This window comes from Chrysochloris asiatica, unplaced genomic scaffold (genome assembly GCF_000296735.1).
Source record: "Chrysochloris asiatica unplaced genomic scaffold, ChrAsi1.0 scaffold00086, whole genome shotgun sequence".
In the NCBI taxonomy this organism is placed as follows: Eukaryota; Metazoa; Chordata; class Mammalia; order Afrosoricida; family Chrysochloridae; genus Chrysochloris; species Chrysochloris asiatica.
The window spans coordinates 7602943-7625573 of record NW_006408604.1 but is presented as its reverse complement, the minus strand read 5'-3'; the positions used below and the strand labels follow the sequence as shown (position 1 = coordinate 7625573).

The window sequence follows — 22631 nt, the reverse complement described above, 5'->3', positions numbered from 1 at the left end:
ATGTGTAACCCATGAATAACATCCATTTCAGCAATTACAGCTAGGGCTTCCTGAATGTTCTATTGCAATAGTTCCAAACACTTTTACTTTTCCTCTCCTTTATTGTGTATATCAAATATGAAAATCAGATGTCAAAGAATTCCAAAAGGAAAGGAAAACTATGTAGATGATACGCCCTGCAAATTTTCTTTTGATATTTGTGTGAAAGATCTGAAATAATACTGCTTATTTATCAAGCACATTCACGTTGCTTTCCTAGCAATTTCAAAGTTGACTGCTTCTTCTACAGATAAGGAAATTAAATGAGGAGTCAGAGAGTAAGCACTGATGCAATGGGGTGGCAGATGTGACTGAAAGGACTAAACTGAACTCTCTAAAATCCCAGACTCTAACTCAAGGTTATTTTGTTTTATCATCCTTTAATTTCAGGCTTGAGATAACATTGTTTCAATAAAAAATACCTAGGATTGAGATATCATTGTTCAAATAAAGAATACTTATCAACAACATCAACATCTTCTATTAGAAGTCTTGGTGTGGTGCTGTAGGATAAGCACCGGACTGCTAATCATAAGGAAGATTGGCAGTTCAAACCTACCAGGTACTCTTTGGAAACCCTACACAGGGTGGCTATGATTTGGAACCAACTAAATGGCACTTAACAACAGCAACATTTCCTATTAACCATGTGGATATACCACCTCAGTCATCCTTTAGATATACCTGGATGCTTTCTATATCAGAAGATTTAACTATGTTGGTAAGTAAGTCATTGTTAGAATCAGTACTGTGTTTTTCTTTTCAGTATTCTAAATTTTTTTAAAGTGATACATTTAGTAATTTTTATTTTAATGTTTCATGGAAGACTATATCAAAATCATTGGGGGGGGGGGCAGGGGAACAGCCCTGCCTGATTTAAAGGAGAAACATAATAGCAAATTAAAGCACCTAAAACATGTTCAAGAAAGAGAATGCTAAAATTTAAAACTATCTTCCCACAGATGTAGTCAATTTGATTCCTGTTTATTCTATCTGGTGAAGTCCAAGTGTATAGTCCACGTGACTTCCTGTTTATTCTATCTGGTGAAGTCCAAGTGTATAGTCCACGTGACTTTATGTTGTTTTTAAAAGGTATGTGCAGCACTCTGTCCCTCACTCACCACTGAAAGCCTTCCTCTCCACCACCACCCCGCAGAAATGCTCCGGTTACCTACAGTCCTTCAACAGATTAGGCCAGTGTCCAGGGTACTGGCTCTTCATCTTCCTAGGGCTTATGCCAAAGATGTAAAATTTGGTGCAGATGCCCAAGCCCTAATGCTTCAAGGTGTAGACCTTTTAGCCGATGCTGTAGCGGTTACTGTGGGGCCAAAGGGAAGAACAGTGACTACTGAACAAGAGTTGGGGAAGCCCCAAGGTAACAAAAGATGGTGTGACTGTTGCTAAGTCAATTGACTTAAAGGATAAATACAAAAATATTGGGGCCAAACTTGTGCAGGATGTTGCCAACAACACAAATGAAGAGGCTGGGGATGGCACCACCACTGGTACTGTATTGGCGTGCTCTGTTGCCAAGGAAGATTTCAAGAAGATTAGCAAAGGCGCTAATCCAGTGGAAATCAGGAGAGGTGTAATGTTAGCTGTTAATGCTGTAATTGCTGAACTTAAGAAGCAGTCTAAACCTGTGACAACTCCTGAAGAAACTGCTCAGGTTGCTACAATTTCTGAAAATGGAGTCAAAGAAATTGGCACCATGATTTCTGATGCCATGAAAAAGGTTGGAAGAAAAGGTGCCATCACAGTAAAGGATGGAAAAACCTTGAATGATGAGTTAGAAATTATTGAAGGCATGAAGTCTGACCAAGGTTATATTTCCCCATACTTTATTAATACATCAAAAGGTCAAAACTGTGAATTCCAGGATACCTATGTTCTACTGAGTGAAAAGAAAACTTCTAGTGTCCAATCTATTGTACATGCTCTTGAAATGGCCAATACTCACCATAAACCTTTGGTCATAATTGCTGAAGATGTTGATGGAGAAGCTCTAAGTACTGTCACTTTGAATAGGCTAAAAGTTGGTCTTCACGTTGTAGCAGTCAGAGCTCCTGGGTTTGGTGACAATAGAAAGAACCAGCTTAAAGACACAGCTATTGCCACTGGTGGTACAGTATTTGGAGAAGAGGGATTAACACTGAATCTTGAAGATGTTCAGTCTCATGACTTAGGGAAAGTTGAAGAAGTCATTGTGATTAAAGATGATGCCATGCTCTTGAAAGAAAAACGTGACAAGGCTCAAAATGAAAAACGTATTCAAAAAATCGTTGAGTAATTAGACATCACAACTAGTGAATATGAAGAAGAAAAGCTGAATGAACTACTGGAAAAACTTTCAGATGGAGTAGCTGTGCTAAAAGTTGTTGGGACAAGTGATGTGGAAGTGAATGGGAAAAAAGACAGTTACAGATGCCCTCAATGCAACACGAGCTGCTGTTGAAGAGGGCATTGTCCTTGGAGGTGGTTGTGCTCTGCTTCGATGAATTCCAGCCTTGGACTCACTAGCTCCAGCAAATGAAGATCAAAAAACTGGTATAGAAATTATCAAAAGAACACTCAAATTCCTGCAATGACTATTGCTAAGAATGCAGATGTTGAAGCATCATTGATAGTTGAGAAAATTATGCAGAGTTCCTTAGAAGTTGTTTACGATGCTATGCTTGGAGATTTTTGTCAATATGGTAGAAAAAGGAATCATTGATTCAACCAAGGTTATAAGAACTGCTTTTTTGTATGTTGCTGGAGTGGCTACCCTGTTAACCACAGCAGAAGCTGTAGTCACAGAAATTCCCAAAGAAGAGAAAGACCCTGGCATGGGCGGAATGGGTGGAATCGGAGGTATTATGGGAGGTGGCATGTTCTAGTTCCTAGAATAGTGAGCTGTGACAGGAAGCTGAAGGCAGGGTTCCTCACCAATAACATCAGAGAAGTCATTTAAAGAGAAGAAAATGTCTGAAGAAAGGCTGGCTGATGTTTTAAGAAAATCACTTATAACCATCAGTTATTGGTTTCCATTGATAATATGTAATGGTTTACTGCTGTCATTGTCCGTGCTATGGATAATTTATTTTGTATTTTTGAATAAAAAGACATTTGTATATTCCTGATACTGGGTGCAAGAGCTATTACCAATGGACTGCTTTCAGCATAAATCACTGAGGCATTTTCACTACTATTCTGTGAAAATCAGGATTTTAGTGCTTGCCATCACTAGATGAGAAGTAAAGAAGGAGCCTTTCTGTGGAGCATAAGAATAATTGCGTACAGAGTAGAGAAATAACCAATTATGTAATCTTTGTGTAATAAAAACTTGTTTAAAAGTAAAAAACAAAAAGATGTTTGCAACGAAGTCATTGGTCTTGTAAATTTCTATCTTGTGATCTCCAGCATCATATCTATCACCAAGATCATATTTTCCAGCTACTGTTCTTTCACCTTTGTTTCCATTCTTAGCATTCCTATCACCAGTAATTATCAGTGCATCTTGATTGCATGTTTTAACAATTTCAGGCTGAAGAAGTTGGTAGAATTCTTCAATTTCATCATCACTGGCTTTAGTAAGAGACTGGATATTATTTTATCACAGACAACATTGTACTTCAAGATAGAACTTGAAATGTTCTTTTTGATGATAAATGAAATGTAATTCCTCTTAAATTTATTGTTCCTGCCATAGTGAACCATATGATTGCCTGATTCAAAATGGCCAATACCAGTCCATATAAGCTCATTGCTGTTGTTAGGTGCCATCAAGTCGGTACTGACTCACAGTGACCCTATGCACAACAAAACACTGTCTGATCCTTGGCCAACCTCACAATTATTGCCATACTTCAACCCATTGATACTGCCACCTTGCTAATCCATCTTGCTGGGAGTCTTCCTCTTTTTCTCTGACCCTCCACCTTACCAAACATGATATCCTTCTCCAGCAACTGGTCCCTCCTGACAATTTGCCCAAAGTATGAAAGACAAAGTTTGGCCATCTTGGCTTCTAAGAAGCACTCTGGCTGCACTTCTTCCAAAACAGATCTGTTGGTTCTTTTGACAGACCATGGCACTTTCAATATTTTCCTCCAACACCATAACTCAAAAGTATCAATTCTTCTACAGTCTTCCTTATTCACTGACCAGCTTTCACAAACATATGAGGTTATTGAAAATACCATGGCTTGGGTCAGGCGCACCTTAGTCCTCATTAACTGCCTAGGATATTAATCTCTTTGCGTTCCATTTCATTTCTGATGACTTCTAATTTCCCTAGGTTCATATTTTGTACATTCCACATTCCAATATTTAGTGTATGTTTGCTGGTGTTTCTTATCATTTTGACTAGTGCTACATATCAGCAAATGAAGGTCCCAAAATCTTCACTCCAGTCACATCAATAGGTCAACTTTACTTAGAGGAAGCATCTCTTTCCCAGTTGTATTTTGAATGCCTTCCCACGTGATGGGCTTATGTTCTGACACTATGTCTGATAATGTTCTGCTGCTATTCATAATGTTGCCGTCTTCTGGCAATCTATCTGACAATGTTTCATTGCTATTCGTAAAGTTTTCAGTAACTAACCATTCAGAAGTTGCCTGATTCTCCTTCTTCCTTATCTGTTTTAGTCTGGAAACTCCGCTGAAACCTGTTCACAATGTATGACACTGCTGGTATTTAAAATACCAGTGGAACAGCTTCCAGCATGACAGCAACATACAAGTCATCATAGTACAACACACTGACAGATGAGTGGTAGCTGATATACTATGTATTATTTATTCTGTATTGCTCACATCATATGGGATTACAGGGAATATGCTGGTAGTGCAAACAACTAAGTTGTTTGACTGCTAACTAAAAGATTGGTAGTTCAAGTTAACCAGAGGCACCTTAGAACAAACACCTGGTAATATACTTAAAAAAAATTTTAAATCAGCCATTAAAAATCTACAGCTCTACTCTGGCACACATGGAATTGCCATGACTTGGAATCAACTCTGCAGCAACTAGTTTTTGGTTTGGGTTTATGGACTTTTAGTAAAATAGAAAATATAGCATGCACTTTCACAACACAAACATGTAAAAGTGCTCCTGTGTAAATATCTTGATTTCAGTAGTTTAAATCTTGGTACATAGAAATTATGTGTTCTTGACATCTACTTACCCAATCTGAAATCAGGATGCTATGCAATCAGCTTCCTAAGAAAATTATATGGAAATTATGCAATATTTTTGTAATGAGGAAATCTGAGGTCACTAAATTAAAGTCTGAAGGAATAAACTGATAGGAGAAATATAAGTCCTTTATTATAATAATGACATTTGAATGTATCTCAAAGATAATGATTACCCTTTAGGTCATTCAGCAATTTTGTTTAATTACTTAATTTTAAAAAGCAAGGAGTATGTTTGGTAACTCAGGATTTATCTTTACTTCCAGAGTCAATTAAAGTAATTATCCAATTTTTTATCCCACCACCTCCTAAATTGTTGTTTTCATATATGGTCCAAGTTAACTACTTGCCTTAAGTATTCTAGATATTTACTTCCATTGTCCATTTAGTAGCTGTATACAAACTATAAATTATTGCTTCACATAAAAATGAAATATACAGTTAGATGCATAGCAAGCAATCCTATTTTTAACTTATTTAAATATTTTACTTTCTTTGCTCCTCCTGGGTATGAAGAAGATGGAAGCAAAGTAATGAGACCCTAGCATCTCAAGGTAGTAGTCAACAAAGACTATTGACACCAAATATTCTAATAGAATTCACTGCTCTTCTGAAGCCTGAACATGACATTTAGCATAGTCAACTTTGAATTCAGAACTTGGTGGAGACACTTGATATTTATGACAGAGACACTTAAGGACACTAAATGCTACCATGATGTTTAAATTTTACAGTAACAATACAATCTATTTAGAAAGCAATTTAATTTTTAAATATAATTATTATATAATCTATTATTTATTAGAAACACCCAGTGCATTATTTGGTGTCAATTCACTTTATTTAACCCAATTCAGGGTTAACTACTGGACTGCTAACTGAAAGCTAGATGGTTTGAACCCAGCAGCTGCTCCACAGAACAATGATAAGGCAGTCTTCTTCTGGAGAGATTACAGCCTCAGAAGCCCTAATCTATCCTATAGATTTTCAATGAATCAGAATTGATGCAATGGCAATGGATTTGTTTATTTTTTCTACCACAAGTTTTGGGAAATACAGCAACAACCTGGTGTGGTGCTGTGGATTAATGTGCTAGACTGCAAAGTCAGTTTGAATCACAATGTCAGCAATTCAAAGTTCACCAATTGGTTCTCCAAAACCCTATACAGCATCACTATGGGTTGGAACCACCTCGACAACAACAACTGCAACAACAACAATTCTTATGTTGGCCACGCAAAATTCTTCAAGCAGACTAAAAACAATCCTAACAATTATCATTGGTGGGAGAAAGAAAACAGAAAAGAGCCTCCAAGCCATGTTTTGGAGGTCATGATGAATTTTTCTGCCAAGATCTCTTACTATCATGTCCCTTGTTTTGACTCCTCAGCTCCTTTCTTTAGTTCTATTCAGAACCATGTGTTGGCACAATTTCACAAGGTCACTATATATAGCTGGAACTATGAATCTTTAATCTGAAACTGACAGGTTTTCAGAGGGGAAAAGTATTTGAAAAATGCCTTACCATATTTTAAAACACAGTGTTCTTATTATTTCCTTACCTAAGGTACAGTGTTCCTTCTGAAACCTATCTATAGAAATTTGATTTTTTTCAGTATTTTGAAGGTCTTAAATATCAAAATGTATAATGTCAGCATCAATATTTTATACCTATTTCAATACAAGTAAAACTTCTTCATAAGCAATTTAAAAATTTGACTTAAAATGCTGCAAAATTAAATCTTTCACTATGAGAAAAGGCTATGATGGATCATTGGAGAAATAACCAAAATGGTTCCTTTTTTGTTTTTGCATTTGTTTTTTCTATTTGTTAACACATCTAATGTTTAGCAATTGCTGTTGGCATGGAGAAAACCCTTAATTATCATTTCAGTAACTTCTACTTTATTTTATTTTATTGTCACCCTATTTATAAGTAGGTGAGTCATTGTAAGAAAGTGACTTTAATAAACAAACTAGTCTGGGATAACATTCACTGTGTACTGTAATTGATTCAGAGGTGGTGGGTTTGGGTTTATACATACACATTTGATGATCCTTACTTTTTTCTGTGAACCACAAGGTCCGTGATTGGAGCCCACCAGCTGCTCCATGGGCGAAAAATGAAGCTTTCTGTTCCCACAAAGATTTGAAAAGCCTCAGAAACACTATACAGGGTCACTATGAGTTGGAACCAGCTCGATAACACTTAACAACAGCAACACCAACCATATTGTGTAGGATTCACTGTTTCAAGTGCTAGCCATTAATTACTGAAAAAAGTATTACATTTTAGAGAACACATGTAGTAGGTCAAATAATAGGGGTCCTTGATATAAATAATCATTTGGTGTGATTTTTAAAAAAATAATAGATGACTATATGCTTTAAAAGAATACATCGATAAATTTTAAAATCACACTTGACAATTTTTCAATTTAAAAATAGATGTAAAAGATTTACAAAGATTAAAAAAAAGCTCAGCACAATATTTCATTTTAAAAAAGAGTTCTACAGTTTAAAAAAGATTGAAAACTACTAATTTGTAATCAAGTAACATATGAAAAATAAAGTTCATTTGTCAGTATAATAAGTTAGCATTTTTATTTATCCAAAAAGTATAAAACATAAATTGCAAAGTAATTAGAAGGAAAGTAATTGCTTTTCATTTCCCTTCATATAGTTATTCAACTAGTGCAGTGTTTACCAGAGATGTCTGTGAGAATCTTTGGGGTCCCTTGCTGCGAACCACAAGGTCAGCAGTTCGAAACTACCAGCTGCTCCGCGGGAGAAAGATGAGGCGTTCTGCTCCCATAAAGATTAACAGCCTTAGAAACCCTGTGCAGGGTCGCTATGAGTCGGAACCGACTCCACGGCACATAACAGCAACAACAACAAAAGACATAATTTAACATGTCATAACATACATTTAGGAAATGCTGAGCTTTCCTTTGCTTTATGGAAGAGCTCCTCAAACTTGAATTACATAAGTTATTTCTGGGGATCTCGTTAGTATCTAGATTCATTTATCACAAGATCCCAGGTCATTCCAATGCTGTTGTTCTGCAGATTCACACATCGATTAGAGTGGAACCTTCCAGAAGCATGTAAGCCTCTAGAGCTGGGCCATTCATATAATAAACAAACAACAACAACCCATTGTTGGCCAATTGGTTCTGACTCATGGTGACCCCATATAAATTTTTGGAAGCAGATGGACAGATGTTTCTTTGGTGGCCCCTGCTGAATGAATCCAAACTGTCAACCTTTAGTAGTAGTCTAGTAGTTGAGCGGAAGCCACTTGTGCCATTTAGGAAATCTAGTGATCTAATACTGTTGTTGTTAAGTGCCTGGAGCTGACTGCAACCCATAGCGATCCTATATTGGAATTATGAGGAACAACTGGTCAGCTTGAACTGCCAACTTTACGGTTCAGAACAACTTTGCAGCCCAGCACATTAACCCACAGTGCCATGCCACAATAAATGTATGGTGAAGTGTATTGCTCACTCAGATTAGAATCTAACTAGGTGTATTGGCACAAAATGTCTCCGTTTTTTCCCTCCTTTATTCTCCCTTGTCCTAATTCCATCCTGTTGTTGTTGTTGTTATTCTTGTTAGTGCCGTTGAGTTTGTTCCAACCCATAGTGACCCTGCACAAAGATGTTACTTGACTTCTACCCAGTTAGTTCAGCACTTAAGGCTTATTCTGGTGTGTGTTTTCTCTTAGGCAACCTTATTAAAATCTTCATGATTGGATTCAGACTCCTAGCAATATTTATTTATATACTTCAACTACAATCATATATTACCTTTGGGATGTCTGCCCTTGCCCAGAATTGCTTAGGCCAGAAACCCAATTACCTGAATATCATAACAGAATCAAGAGTGTGTTAATTAGCATTTTGTATACAAAGGCACAGAGAAGGAGGAAATGAATATGATCATTTGCCTAGAAAAGGAAATTTAATCACCACAATAAAAACTATTATTCCCCCAATCAGTAATTAGTTTTGAATGCTAAATTTATCTACCCAATTATTTTTTAAATCTACACCATTACTGTGGAGTCCTGATGTGGCTGCTATAGTATAAGCACTGGAGTGATAGCCACAAAGTCAATGGTTCAAACCTCTGCCTTGGAAACCCTATATGGGGTCCACAATTTGGAAACACTATACAGGGTCACTATGAGTTGGACTGACTTGACAGCACTTAACAACAAACAAGTGTTGCTGTACCAGCACTTAATAACAACAACTGTATAGCTGGCTAGGTCAGTACTGCCCATTATTTCAAGAAAAGCTCATATGCTAACACCATGAACATGGTATGTAATCTGGAAAACATTTGTGCATGAGAAGTTCTAATAAGAAAAATGGTGAAGGGATGGAATAACTTAGATGAAAAAGCAAAGAAAAGAGACTGAGACACAGACTACAGAGACAGACTGCCATGTGTACTTTATACAAAAACACAAAGTTTTTGAACAATCCCTAAATAAGCTAAATTGTTTTCTTTGTTGACCCATCTAGTGGCTCAGAAGCAAAATGTCCTAAACGACTCTTTGCTATCTCCAAGCTATTTAGCAATTATCTCGAGGAAAAGCGAACTAAATTCACTGCTTCAAATTGTCCCCAACTTCTCTTTCTTACCTCTGTCTACTTTCTCTTACAGAAATCTTTGTTTTCATTTAGTGAAATAAAATGATTATATCCTCAATTGATTATAAGAGTTCATCTATTTCTTTTATTTTTGCAAAAAGACATGTATTTAGCTTGAAGAGATGTCTAAATAAAATTTTGCTTCTCAGTTTCAAGTATTAAAATGCTGTCAACAAGAAAACACATTATTCTTTCCTCCCCCCGCCCCATGGAAACAGTGATATCAACAAATAACAATCACAAGGAAATAAATCTCTGCCTAACATAATAAACAACAATAATATAACCGGAATTCCAAGTCCCCAAATTTAAGTTCCATAACTATATAACACAGTCAGAGGATAAATAGCACTTATCAGGTATAGAATTTCTGGTTTATTTGTGTTATCCCCACTAATAGTGGACCACTCCCAGCTGCGGACTGTTTCTTATCCCTGCTTGTAACTCCTGTATGTCACACTCGTATAGTGTCTAGTGCATATTCAGTGAACACATTTATTGAGAAGTACTAAAAGGCACAGACGTAAGACTTTGGAATCTTTCCCAATGCCATGCCCTTGTCATTTTGCATGAATGAATGAATCATGAATCTTAAGATTACTTAACCTTTTCCACATGATATACTTAATGGTCAAGCAAAATCTTGGCTTCTCTCTGTTAATACAATTTTCCAGGCTTTTTACTGACAGCCCTTATTTAGGAAATGAGCAATTTTTTTACATCCTAGCAGTAGTTTTGTCACTTCCCCTTTTCCTGGCAACTGACATGCTCTTCTCTAAGGTGAGTTGTACAGATTTTTCTCTAAATTCTGAATAGCAACACTTGGGTTTCCTGGCCTTCTCTTCATAACCTTTATCAGTTTTCCTTGTCAGTGGCTGGCCAGAGACAAATAGTGATGGAGAATCAATACCTAGTATGAGGAGAAGTAGAAAAGTGGCTTGAATATACATTTTGCATTATGGTTCTGTCCTTATACTCCTATACAAATTATAAGTAATTGAAAGATTATTTTATTCTGATTCACCCTGGATTTTTTTTTGAGCCTCTACCTTCCTGAGAGCCATGGGATCCTAGACTTTGTGGAACTATTTGAACAACTTCTTGGGATTGTTGCTGTTGTTGTTATGTGCCGTGGAGTCGGTTCCGACTCATAGCAACCCTGTACAAGGTTTCTGAGGCTGTAAATCTTTACGGGAGCAGAAAGCCTCATCTTTCTCCCACAGAAGAGTTGGTAGTTTTGAACTGCTGACCTTGCAGTTCACAACCCGATTCGTAACCACTACGCTACCAGAGCTCTTTTTATTCCTACACAATCCAATCACATGAAGTAATATAAAGCATAAAGTAAGATAAGTACTGATCTGCTAACCATAGGTCTGGGGTTCAAACCCACCAGCTGCTCCTGGGGAGAAAGGTGAGGCTCTCTGCTCCTGTAAATATTTACGGTCTCAGAAACCCTATGAGTTGGAATCTATGAGTTGGAATCGGCTGGATGGCAGTGGGTTTAGATTTTTCTTTTCTTTTCTTTTTTTTTTTTTTGGTATGCAAATATGTTATCAAGGCAGGAATGAGTGAATTCTGTGCACTTTACTTATGGGTGAGTTTTTAATAATTCTGACATAAGATTCTTGAAGACAATAGGGATCCAGAAACATACTGCCATTAAGTCAATTGTGACTCATAGTGATGCTATAAGAGAGTAGAACTGCATCTTTGGGTTTCCAAGCCTGTAAATCTTTATGGAAGCAGACAGTCTCATTTTTCTCCTGTGGGATGGCTGGTGGGTTTGAACCACTGAGCTTATGAGTAGAGCACAACTCTTAGGATATATTTAATTCAGAGCTTCGTGAAAATGGGAAAAGGATATATGAGAATATATACCCAATTTTCTTTATATTACATTTTTTTACAATTTACTATAAACATCACAAACAGCAAGTTTTACTAATCAATGTGTCTCACTGACAGACAGCATCAGAATCATCTAGTAACTTGTTCTTGTTTTTGTTCTTGTTAAGTACTGTGGAGTCAGTTCCGACTCATAGAGACTCTGCACAGGGTTTCCAAGGCTGCAAATCTTTACAGGAGCAGAAAGCCTCATCTTTCTCTTGGTAGTTTCAAACTGCAGACCTTGAGGTTAGCAGTCCGATTCATAACCACTACGCTACCAGAGCTATGCACTTACTAGAACCTGTCCCAGATTACTGAAGTAAAAATCTGCATTCTTAACAAAGTCCCCCGAAGAAATGCATACTCATTATGTTTGAGAAGCTACTCAAATTCCTTCTTACAAAGAATAAAGAAATTATCTCACTTTAGGTCTGTCTTAAATTCTCTTCCATGTCCACTGCTCCCCAAATCCACTCTGAACCTGGGATTCCTCAGGGCATTTCGTACTAAGACTTTGTCTTTGCTTATGCATGTTCTCAAATTAAAGCCTTAAAGAAGTTAGTCTTTATAGCCGATAACTTTCAGCAAGGCTGAGAGTATACTATCCAGAAATGCAACCAAAGTGAGGTCAGCAGATTGGCTGCAATCTGTAAATTGTTTGTTACTGGTCTGCAACAAGATAAGAACCCTGATAGAATATTCATGATAAGATAAGGAGCTTTGGCCAGAATATAAATCATCTACATCATTAGGTGGACCCGACTCGATGGCACTTAACAACAACAACAAAAACATCATTAGGTGAACCCTTAAATTTAGCTGATATATCTTTTACTTCATAAGACTTTCTCAGTGATGGAAGTCATGTGCTGATTTCCACTTTGGTACAAGCTTGGCATCCTCTCGTGGGCACAGGCAGCAGATTAAATGCAGAGGGCCTCTCTGTTTGCTCCAATATGTACATACTTGTACACTGCAAACACTTCATATTATCTTGTTGTTGCTGTTGGTAGGTGCAGTCATGTTGGTTATGACTCATAGCGACCCTATGTACTAAAGCAATATTGTCCCATCCTGCGCCCATCCTCACAGTTGTTCCTATGTTTGAGTCCATTGTTGCAGTCTGTGTCACTCCATCTGACAGTCTTCCTCTTTTTCACTGACCCTCTACTTTACCAAGCATGATGGCCTTTTATAGGAACAGGTCCCTCCTGATAACATGGCTAAAGTATGTGAGATGAAGTATCACTATCCTCACTTCTAAGGTGCATGCTGGTTGTACATCCTCCAAGACAGGTTTGCTTGTTTTTCTAGTTGTTGTTGTTAAGTGCCGTCAAGTCAGTTCCAATCCATAGTGACCCTGTATAGGGTTTCCTAGCAGTAGCTGGTGAGCTTGAAGCACCAACGATATGTTTCAAATAACTTTGCAGTCCTGCGTGTTAACCCGCAGAGCCACACCAGGACTCCTCTCCAGAACTCCATGGTATATTCAATATTCTTCACCAAAACTGTAATTCAAAGGCATTAATTCTTCAATCTTCCTTATTCATTGGCCAGTTTTCACATGCATCTGATATGATTTAAAACATGTCTTGAGTCAGGAACACTTTCCTCCTTAAGATGACATCTTTGCTTTATAACACTATAAACTGAGATAATTTCTTTAATTGTTTGCAGTAGATGTGTCCAATGCAAAGCGTCATCTGATTTCTTGATGGCTGTTTCCAAGACATTAATTGTGGATCCAATCAATATGAAATCCTTAACAACTTTAATATGTTCTCAGTTTATCATGATGTTGCCTACTAGTTCAGTTGGGAGGATTTTTGTTTTCTTTACATTGAGGTGTAATCCATACTGAAGGTTGTAGTATTTGATCTTATTTAGTAAATTCTTTAAGTCGTCTTCAAATTCAAGAAGAAAGGTTGCATCATCTGCTTATCACAAATTATTAATGAGTGTCCCTTCAATCTTGATTCTTCATTCTTCTTCATATAGTTCAACTTCTCACATTACTTGCTCAGCACATGCATCGAATAAGTATGGTGAAAGGATAAATTTATAGAATAAATTACTCAATATAGGTTATTGTGAACTCCATGTCTGTTGTGTTTGATGCTAGATTCCTAGTACTTGGCACACAGATAGTCTTCACTCAATGAGTGAACAGCCTAGCTCCACTTCTACTGTGGTTGCTTTTGCTTTCTTTTTCTGGATTGGATGTGTAAGCTTGCTCAGGTATGGAGATAGTTGGTGTTACTTAATGAGCTTATAGCAGAAGTGATTATAGGGAGCCAATCACAGAAGAACTAGAAAAGACAAAGAAACTTTTATGAAGAAGATGAAGATTATTCATGACTTCATAGGAAAAATGGAAGCTAGATAAACATCAAAGAGAAAAGGAGATTCCAGGCAAGAGGCATGGTCTATATAAAACCTAGGAGATAGAAGTATACATAGTGTGTCTAAAGGATAAACATGCCAATGTATCTGGACCTGAAGATTTAGAAGCAGAGCCCTAGGGAATTATGAATGGGCGAGTTTCCCATTTTAACATCTTCTTTCTAAACCTATTATACTTCCAAACTTTTCTCTTCCATTAAACAAAAGTCATAGCAAAACTAATACTAATGTCCTCATTTGTCCATTTCTTGCAGGGATAAAATTTAAATATTTTAATAAAAGAAGAAAAAATGTGATCTCTTTGAAAGCTTCAAAAGTAAGATCTTGCATAGCACATGACACATTTTCTACATAAAATATGAACATTACTAATGTACATTAAATATTAAATCAGTCTTTCAAACTTGAGTTCACAGAAGATCAAAATAGATGCTATGTTTGAATTAACAAAGGTGAATTTAAAGCATAGACCAAATGAGTTCAGATCAGCTATAAGTTTTACCAAGATTGAAGTGCTCATTGAAAGAAGCCTCCTTTTCCTTCATTCATGCCAACAATTTCATTTATCCTTTTTAAGATGCTCCAATAATCAAGGTGTTGTTGTTGTTAAGTACCATCGAGTCAGTTCCGACCCATAGAAACCCTCTATGTGGTTTCCAAAGAGCAGCTGGTGAGTTTGAACTACCGACCTTTCACTTCAAACCGACTTTGCAATCAAGTGCTTATGCTACAGTGCCATACCAGGACTTCCAGTAATCAGGGTTGTTGTTGTTGTTATGTGCTATCGAGTCAGTTTCGACCCATAGCGACCCTGTACAGGGTTTCCGAGGGTGTAAATCTTTACGGGAGTAGAAAGCCTCATCTTTCTCCCGCGGAGCAGCTGGTAGTAATCAGGGTAGAAGGAACTAATTGATGTGGTCTCATTTTTCAAATTGAGGAATTTTGGAGAGAGGTCATTGTGATGGTAAAGCAACCCATTAAAAATAGCATTCATAAACTCTCAGAAAAGAACATTTGCTAGAGGATACATCAATTCAGATAGCTCAGATCTTTTTTAAAGATTCTTGGAAATAAATATTTCCATTAAAGGTGAGAAACATAGCCAAATACATAAATGAAGCTAAAACAAACTGATGTTTTTCTAACAGTGCAAGTGAACCTCTAGCCACCTAAGCCACAGGGGAAAGTAGTGGTGACTGCTAGCTTGACCTCTGGGAAATTTCTTTCTAGTTAGTAAGCATACCACTGTAAGAGAATTGCTTGGTGCATCACATTTATTGAGTATCCTTTGAGAGCATAGCATTTCAGTAGGCACAATATGCCTGAGACAGAAAGGGCAAAGAAAAAAGCAAAGCTAGTGTCTTTGTTTTTAGAGAAGAGAGAAATTTCAACATTGAGTATAATTTATTAAGATAAATAGAGGTGCACTCAAAGCATCCATTTAGAAAACATTGAATCCAGTTGTCAGATATTGTCCCCTCTAACTCATACTCTGAGTGGCTTTTCAAAATCTAAATCTGAAGCTGTCACTTTTCCGATTGCTAACTTGGCAGTGGCTCTTTCATAACTTTTGGAACAATACCCAAATGTATTATCATGTCATCAGAACCTCCGTGGTCTGGATTCTACATTGATTATCCAACTTCATCTCTTATATCAACAATTTCACACCTAATCCTCTTCTACTACAACCTGAATTTCCTGCATGCACTACTTTTCTACATCGAATCAGGATTATCCCTCAGAATGTCATCACACCCTTTTCTTCCTGGGAAATGGTCTTTTGGTAGTAGAGACTCAGTTCATGTATCACTTCCTTCCCGTCTGACCAACTGACCAACTCATACCACAACTGAATGAATCCTTGTTGTTGTTGTTACGTACCATGAAGTTGGCACCAATTCATAGCAATCCTATGCACAACAGAACAAAACACTGCCCAGTTCTGCACCAACCTCACAATGATTTCTTTACCTGAGCCCATTGCTGCTGCCATTATAACAATCCATCTCATTGGGGGTCCTCCTCTTTTTTTCCAATCCTCCACTTTACCAAATATGATATCCTTCTCCAGAGCTGTTGCGTCCTGACAATATGTCTGATGTATGAGAGAAGAAGTCTGGCAATCCTGGCTTCCAAGGAGCATTCTGGTTATACTTCTACCAACATAGATATGGTTGTTCTTTTGGTAGTCCATGGTACTTTTAATATTCTCCTCCAAAACCATAGCTCAAATGCGTCAGTTCTTCTATGGTCTTCCTTATTCACTGTCCAACTTTCATATGCATATGAGGTTATTGAAAATACCATGTCTTGGGTCAGGTGCACCTTAGCTCTCAAACTGACATCTTTTTTCTTTAAAAAGGTCTTATGTACCAGATTTGCCTAATGCAATACATTGTTTGATTTCTTGACTGCTGCTTCCATCACTGTTGATGGTTCATCTGAAGAAAATTAAGTCTTTGACAACTTCAATCTTTTCTTCACTTTTACGGAGAAAAGTGATTCAGTAATGACGATTTTTTTTCCTCTTTTTTTCTGTACAGTGAGGTGCAAACCATTCCAAAGGCTATGGTCTTTGATCTTCATCAGTATGCAGTATGTATTTCAAGTCCTCTTCCTTTTCAGCAAGCAAGATTGGATCATCTATATATCACAGATTGCTAATGAGCTTCCCTCCAAACCTGATGCTATGTTTTTCTTTATGTAATCCAGTTTCTTGGATTATTTGCTCAGCATACAGGTTGGATAAATATGGTGAAAGAATATAACACTGGCACAAACCTCTGATAATTTTAAACCATTCAATGCTCCTTTGTTTTCCTCAAATAACTGCCTCTTGGTCTATGTACAGGTGCCTTTGTGAGTGCAACTGTTGCTTAATACTCATTCTCTGCATTGTCCATAGCTGTCATGACCCACACAATGGAAAGCTTTTGCAAAGTCAGTAAAGCATGTTTCTGGTATTCTGTGCTTTCAACGAAGACCCATCTGACATCAGCAATGATATATCTCATTCCAGGGTCCTCTTCTGAATCTGGTTTGAACTTCTGGAAATTATCTGTCAATGTATGTTTTCAGTTGTTTTTGTATTATCTTTAGAAAAATTCTATTTGCATGTGATATTAATAGTATTGTTTGATGATTTCTGTGTCCATTGGGTCACCTTTCTCTGGAATGGGCACAAATAAGGACCTTCTCCAGTCAACAGGACAGGTAGTTGTCTTCCAAATTTCTTGGCATAGATGAGTGAGTGCCTCCAGTGCTGCATCACTTTGTTGAAAGATTTCCATTTGTATTCCCCCAATTTCTGGTGCCTTATTCTTTGCCAGTATCTTCAATACACCTTGGACTTCTTCCTTCAAGATCATTTACTCTTGATCATATGCTTTCTCTTGAAATGATTGAACATCAACCATTTCCTTTTGGTACAGTGACTCTGTGTATTCCTTCCATCTTCTTTTGATGCCTTCCACATCGTTCAATATTTTACCCATAGAATCCTTCAATCTTTCAAGTCAAGTCTTGAATTTTTTTCTTCAGTTCCCTCAGCTTGAGAAATACTGAGTGCATTCTTTCCTTTTGGTCTTCTAACTCCAGGTCTTTGCACATTTCATCATAATACTTGATGTTGTCTTCTTGAGATGTTCTTTGAGGATACACCCTTAAAACCTCCTAAATCTTCACATTGCTGCAGGATTAAACAAAATACTATAGGTAAAATATTTAGCAGCAGGCCTAAAACTAGTGATTATCTTTGTACAATACGCTATTATAATTATCTTATACTGAAGGACGATATAACACGGTGGTTAAAACAGTAAGCTCTGGAGTCAGACTGCCCAGCCCTACCACTTACACTTCTGTGACCTTGGGCAAGTTATTGGAATCCTCTGCATCAGTTTCTGCTTTTGGAAATAGACACAATAATAGTGTCTATCTCATAGGGTATGAGAACTACTAATTTCAGAAAAAGCACATAGGACCTACCACATAGTAAGTGCTCACTTCATGTTTACTATGCTGCTACTGTTGGTGTACTTCTAAAACATTTGTGTGCAATGTTTCAAATATATCCAAAAGGTGAGACAATAATGTAGAGAATGCCCATGTACTCATCATGAAGCTTCATCCCTTGTCTAAACTTTGCCATTATGGTGTCACTTTTCCCCTCTTTTGTCTATCTGTTTTTAAAAAAGACTAAATCTGTGGAGTTTTTTAAAGCAGCTTCTCATCAGTTGCTATCGCATTTTGTTGTTAAGTGTCATTGGTTCTAACTCAAAGTGGCCTTATGTATAACAGAACAAAATGTTACCTGGTTCTGTCTTACCCTAACAGTTGCTGATAATGTTTGAGCCATTGTTATAACTTCTGTGTCAATCCATTTCATTCAGGGTTTCCCAACAACTACTTTATGAAACATAAAGTCTTTCTTGATCAATTGGTCTCTCTTGATGATATGTCCAAAGTAGAGATGTCTCTCTTCTAAGGAACATGTTGACTGTAAAAGTCTTTCTTGATCAATTGGTCTCTCTTGATGATATGTCCAAAGTAGAGATGTCTCTCTTCTAAGGAACATGTTGACTGTACTTCCTCCAAGACAGACTTGGCATTCTTCTGGTGAATCATGGTGGTTTTCACCCACATCACGATTTGAATGTGTCAATTCTTCTTTGGTCTTCCATTTCTTTATTCAGTTGCTTTCACGTGCATAATGAAGTGATTGATAATTCCATGGTTTAGGTCAGGTGTACCTTAGTCATCAATGTGACATTTTTGGTTTTTTACCACTTTAAAGAAGTCATTTGCCATAGATTTGGCAAATGCAGTACGTCATTTGCTTCCTTGACTACTGCTTCCATAGGCATAATTTGTTAATCTAAGAAGAATGAAAATTTTGATACTATCCATTAGTTTACCTTTAAATGCTTTTATAAGAAATAATGACATTTAAACTAGAATCACAATACCTTTTAAACTGCTATTTTGCATTTACCTTTATGATAACATCTATGATGTTGTTGGTAAGTGCCGTCCGAGGCTTTAAATCTTCAAGGAAACAGTAAGCCTCGTCTTTCTCCTTCAGAGTGTCTGGTGGGTTCGAACCACAGACCTTGTGGTTCACAGTCCAGTGCTTATCATATGGAGTCACCATATTCCCAACATCTATGATACTTTATTAAATTTATTTCTTTTCCTTTCTTTCCTCCTAGGTGCTGAGCGTTTTGAAAGCATTGGGTTACATAATTAATCTTAGCCTTTGGTCTACTGGCTAGAAAATGTATTTTAAGGAGGGAGAGAAGGAAGGAGGGGGTGGCTGATAGAAGAGAGCAAGACAGTTGATAGTCAAATTGATATAAGATAGTACACTATGTGTCTGAATAGCAATAAGGGCTAAATACTGTAATCCTAGAATGGTGACTCAGAAATCTATGTATAGCAGAGTTTGATATGCAGACAGGTAGTTATTTCATTGTCTGGTCCCAGTAGGGAAAAAGAAAACAAAAATAAAACAAGTGTGTTCTTCTGTATCACAATGATGACATGAGATTAGTGTTCATTATCAAAGGACTCGGGTTTAAATCTGTGACCTTTAGTGTGAAACCAAATCTATAAAGTGTAGATTTCTAGGGACAAATACTAGCTTAGCCCTTAACTGTTATTTACTCTCTCTGTGCTTCAGTTCTTCATTTTTAAAGAGGGAATAACAAAAGCATGTATCTCACAAGAGCGTTGAGAGCTTGTCACATGCTTAGAAAAATGTCTGATACATGATGATAAGAAATTTCTTTTAGTTCTTGACTATTATTATCTAGTTACAAAATAACAATGAAATTTCAAAAAATTTAAGACACTTCCTCTGTCACAAAGCTGCTAGCAAAGCTTGACAACAATTCCAAAGTAAATTACCCCTAGAAGTGGGATTTGAATATTACTAAACTGAGAATTTAAGATACTTTTTGGCTATAATTAAATCTCACCTCTGTTGAGTGTGATTGTGAAGGGAGAAAAAAAGGCAATTATCACCATATGAAATAGGATAATCAGTTTTTACTAATTGTTTTTTCAGGGCATTTGAGACAATCTTTAAAACTTAACACTTGGTACCCACTACATAAACATTAAGGTGATGACTTGGTACAAGCTTGTCTTTATCATGAATAAAATAGCAAAAAAAAAAAGAATCTGAATGGTAAGCATAGTAATTATATTATCTATATTATATTGAATGACTTTCCTGGTGTTTTTAAAAATTGGGTTGAACCAGATAGCACTGCCAATATTTGCCTTTTTTTAACCTAAGAAACTGGCCATGGAATAAACTTCAGTTCCTTTTTCCTTTTATTCCATACTTTCATACAGTAGCGTTCTCATGTTTTCAGAAGAAGAAGCTGGTGATTAGAAAGAGGAGGTGACTTACCTAAGCCACAAAGCTACAAAGAGTCAGTATGGGGACTTGTGCCCTGGTTTGGGGACTCGTTAGTAGCTAATTTCAATATTGTTGTGCATATTTCCTGGGCATGTCAATAATACAAGATCTAAGAAATGTTTGCTATAGTAAAGAGACTGGGCAATAAAATAGTGAATGTTTTTAAAGGAATAAACACTTAGTGATTAATCAAAAGCAGCATAAAGCGTATTGTTGCCTTTGCAGAAGATATCAATTGGTGCTTAAAACCAAAGAGCATTTTCCTACATGTAATAATGAGATAATTACCATCTATTGATTTCTGTGTCTCCTGTTGTATGTGTAAACAGTTATGATCATATTGCTATGCAAAGGACATTTCTTATTTGATTAACTATTTTAAGTAAAAAAAGAGAAAACATTACACATTCTGAGACAGAAATGTTTTAAAGAATTTGAAGCAAAAACTGGGTGGTGGCCAGAGTCACAAGATAGAAAGTGCCCCATTCCGAGAGACAAGAGACCTGAGCTGTTGAGCAGCTTCTCATCAGTTGCTATGAACTCTGTCTGAGTAAATCCCTTACCTTTCCTGGCGTTTAGATTCCTCATTTCTAAAATAAAGTGGCTGAACTTGATGCACTGGAGGCTTCCTAAAATTCTTCAAATGTATTGATCTTGTGAAATAAAACCACTGAATCATCTTCTAAAACAGTTATTTTGTAAAGATGGAAGAAATAAACTGGCAAAATGCAAACAAGCTTGGAATTAGAAATGATTCCCATATTTAATTACAGTTTATTTCTTGAAGAGATGTAAACTGAAGTGGGCAACACTTAAACTAACATTGAGCCAGAATGTGAAAAAAATAGGATATCCTTAACTGAACAATTGCATACTTTTAGAAAATAGAATATTAGTCCGTAGTGTAGTGGTTAAGAATCAGGCTGCGAACCTTAAGGTCAGCGGTTCGAAACTACCGGCTGCTCTGTGGGAGAAAGATGAGGCTTTCTACTCCCATAAGGACTTACACCCTCGGAAACCCTGTTATAGGGTCGCTATGGGTCGGAACCGACTCAAACGCACTTAACAACAACAACAACAACAATTCTGTATATACCATATTATATCAGTTACTTAAGTCTTTAGAAGAATGTAAGTATTTGTTTATTCAATTACATAAAATGATTTGGGGGAACTTGAAGTTTTCTTTCTTTTTAACATATGTGCAAAAGCATTTCAGTTTTATTTGGTTTTAGAGTTGTTGTTGTTAGTTGCCACTGAGTCAGTACCAAACCCATAGCAACCTTATGCACAGTAGAATGAAGCACTGCTCTATCCAGAGCCAACCTCACTACAGATGCCACGCTTGAGTCTTTAACACTTTAAAAGGTCTTCTGCAGCAGATTTGCCTAATGCAATATATCCTTTGATTTCTTGACTGCTGCTTCCATGAGTGTTGATAGTTGATCCAAGAAGAATGCAGTACTTGACAACTTTAATCTTTTCTCCATGCATAATAATGTTGTTTACTGATCCAATGGTGAATATTTTTGTTTTCTTTACATTGAGATGTAATCCATAGTGAAAGCTGTGCTTTTTGATATTCATCAGTAAATGTTTTAAGTCCTCTTCATTTTCAGCAAACAAGGTTGTGTCATCTGCATATCACAGGTTGTTAATGAGTCTTCCTCCAATCCTGATGCCATGTTTTCTTCATAGAACCGAGCTTCTGGGATGATTTGTTCAGCATACAGGTTGAATAAGTATGGTGAAAGAATACAACTTTGTCGCACAACTTTCTTAATTTTAAACTATTCAGTGTTCCCATTTTCTGTTCGAAAAACTGCCTCTTGGTCCATGTACAGATTCCTCATGAGTGCAGTTAAGTGTTCTGGAATACTCATACTTCACAATGTTGTCCATAGCTTATCATGATCCACACAATCGAAAGACTTTGTGTAGTCAATAAAGCACAGGTAAATATCCTTCTGATATTCTTTGCTTTCAGCCAAGATCCATCAGACATCAGCAATGATATCCTCATTC

General features: G+C 36.8%; 1 protein-coding gene and 1 pseudogene across 2 annotated transcripts in view; both read left to right on the top strand.

The window, feature by feature from the left end:
• The window catches only part of PTPRO (protein tyrosine phosphatase, receptor type, O), a 345855-nt gene that overhangs the window by 111252 nt on the left and 211972 nt on the right, over positions 1–22631 (top strand). The gene's annotated exons all lie outside the window — the stretch shown is intronic.
• Positions 1198–2918, top strand: LOC102830607 (annotated as a pseudogene).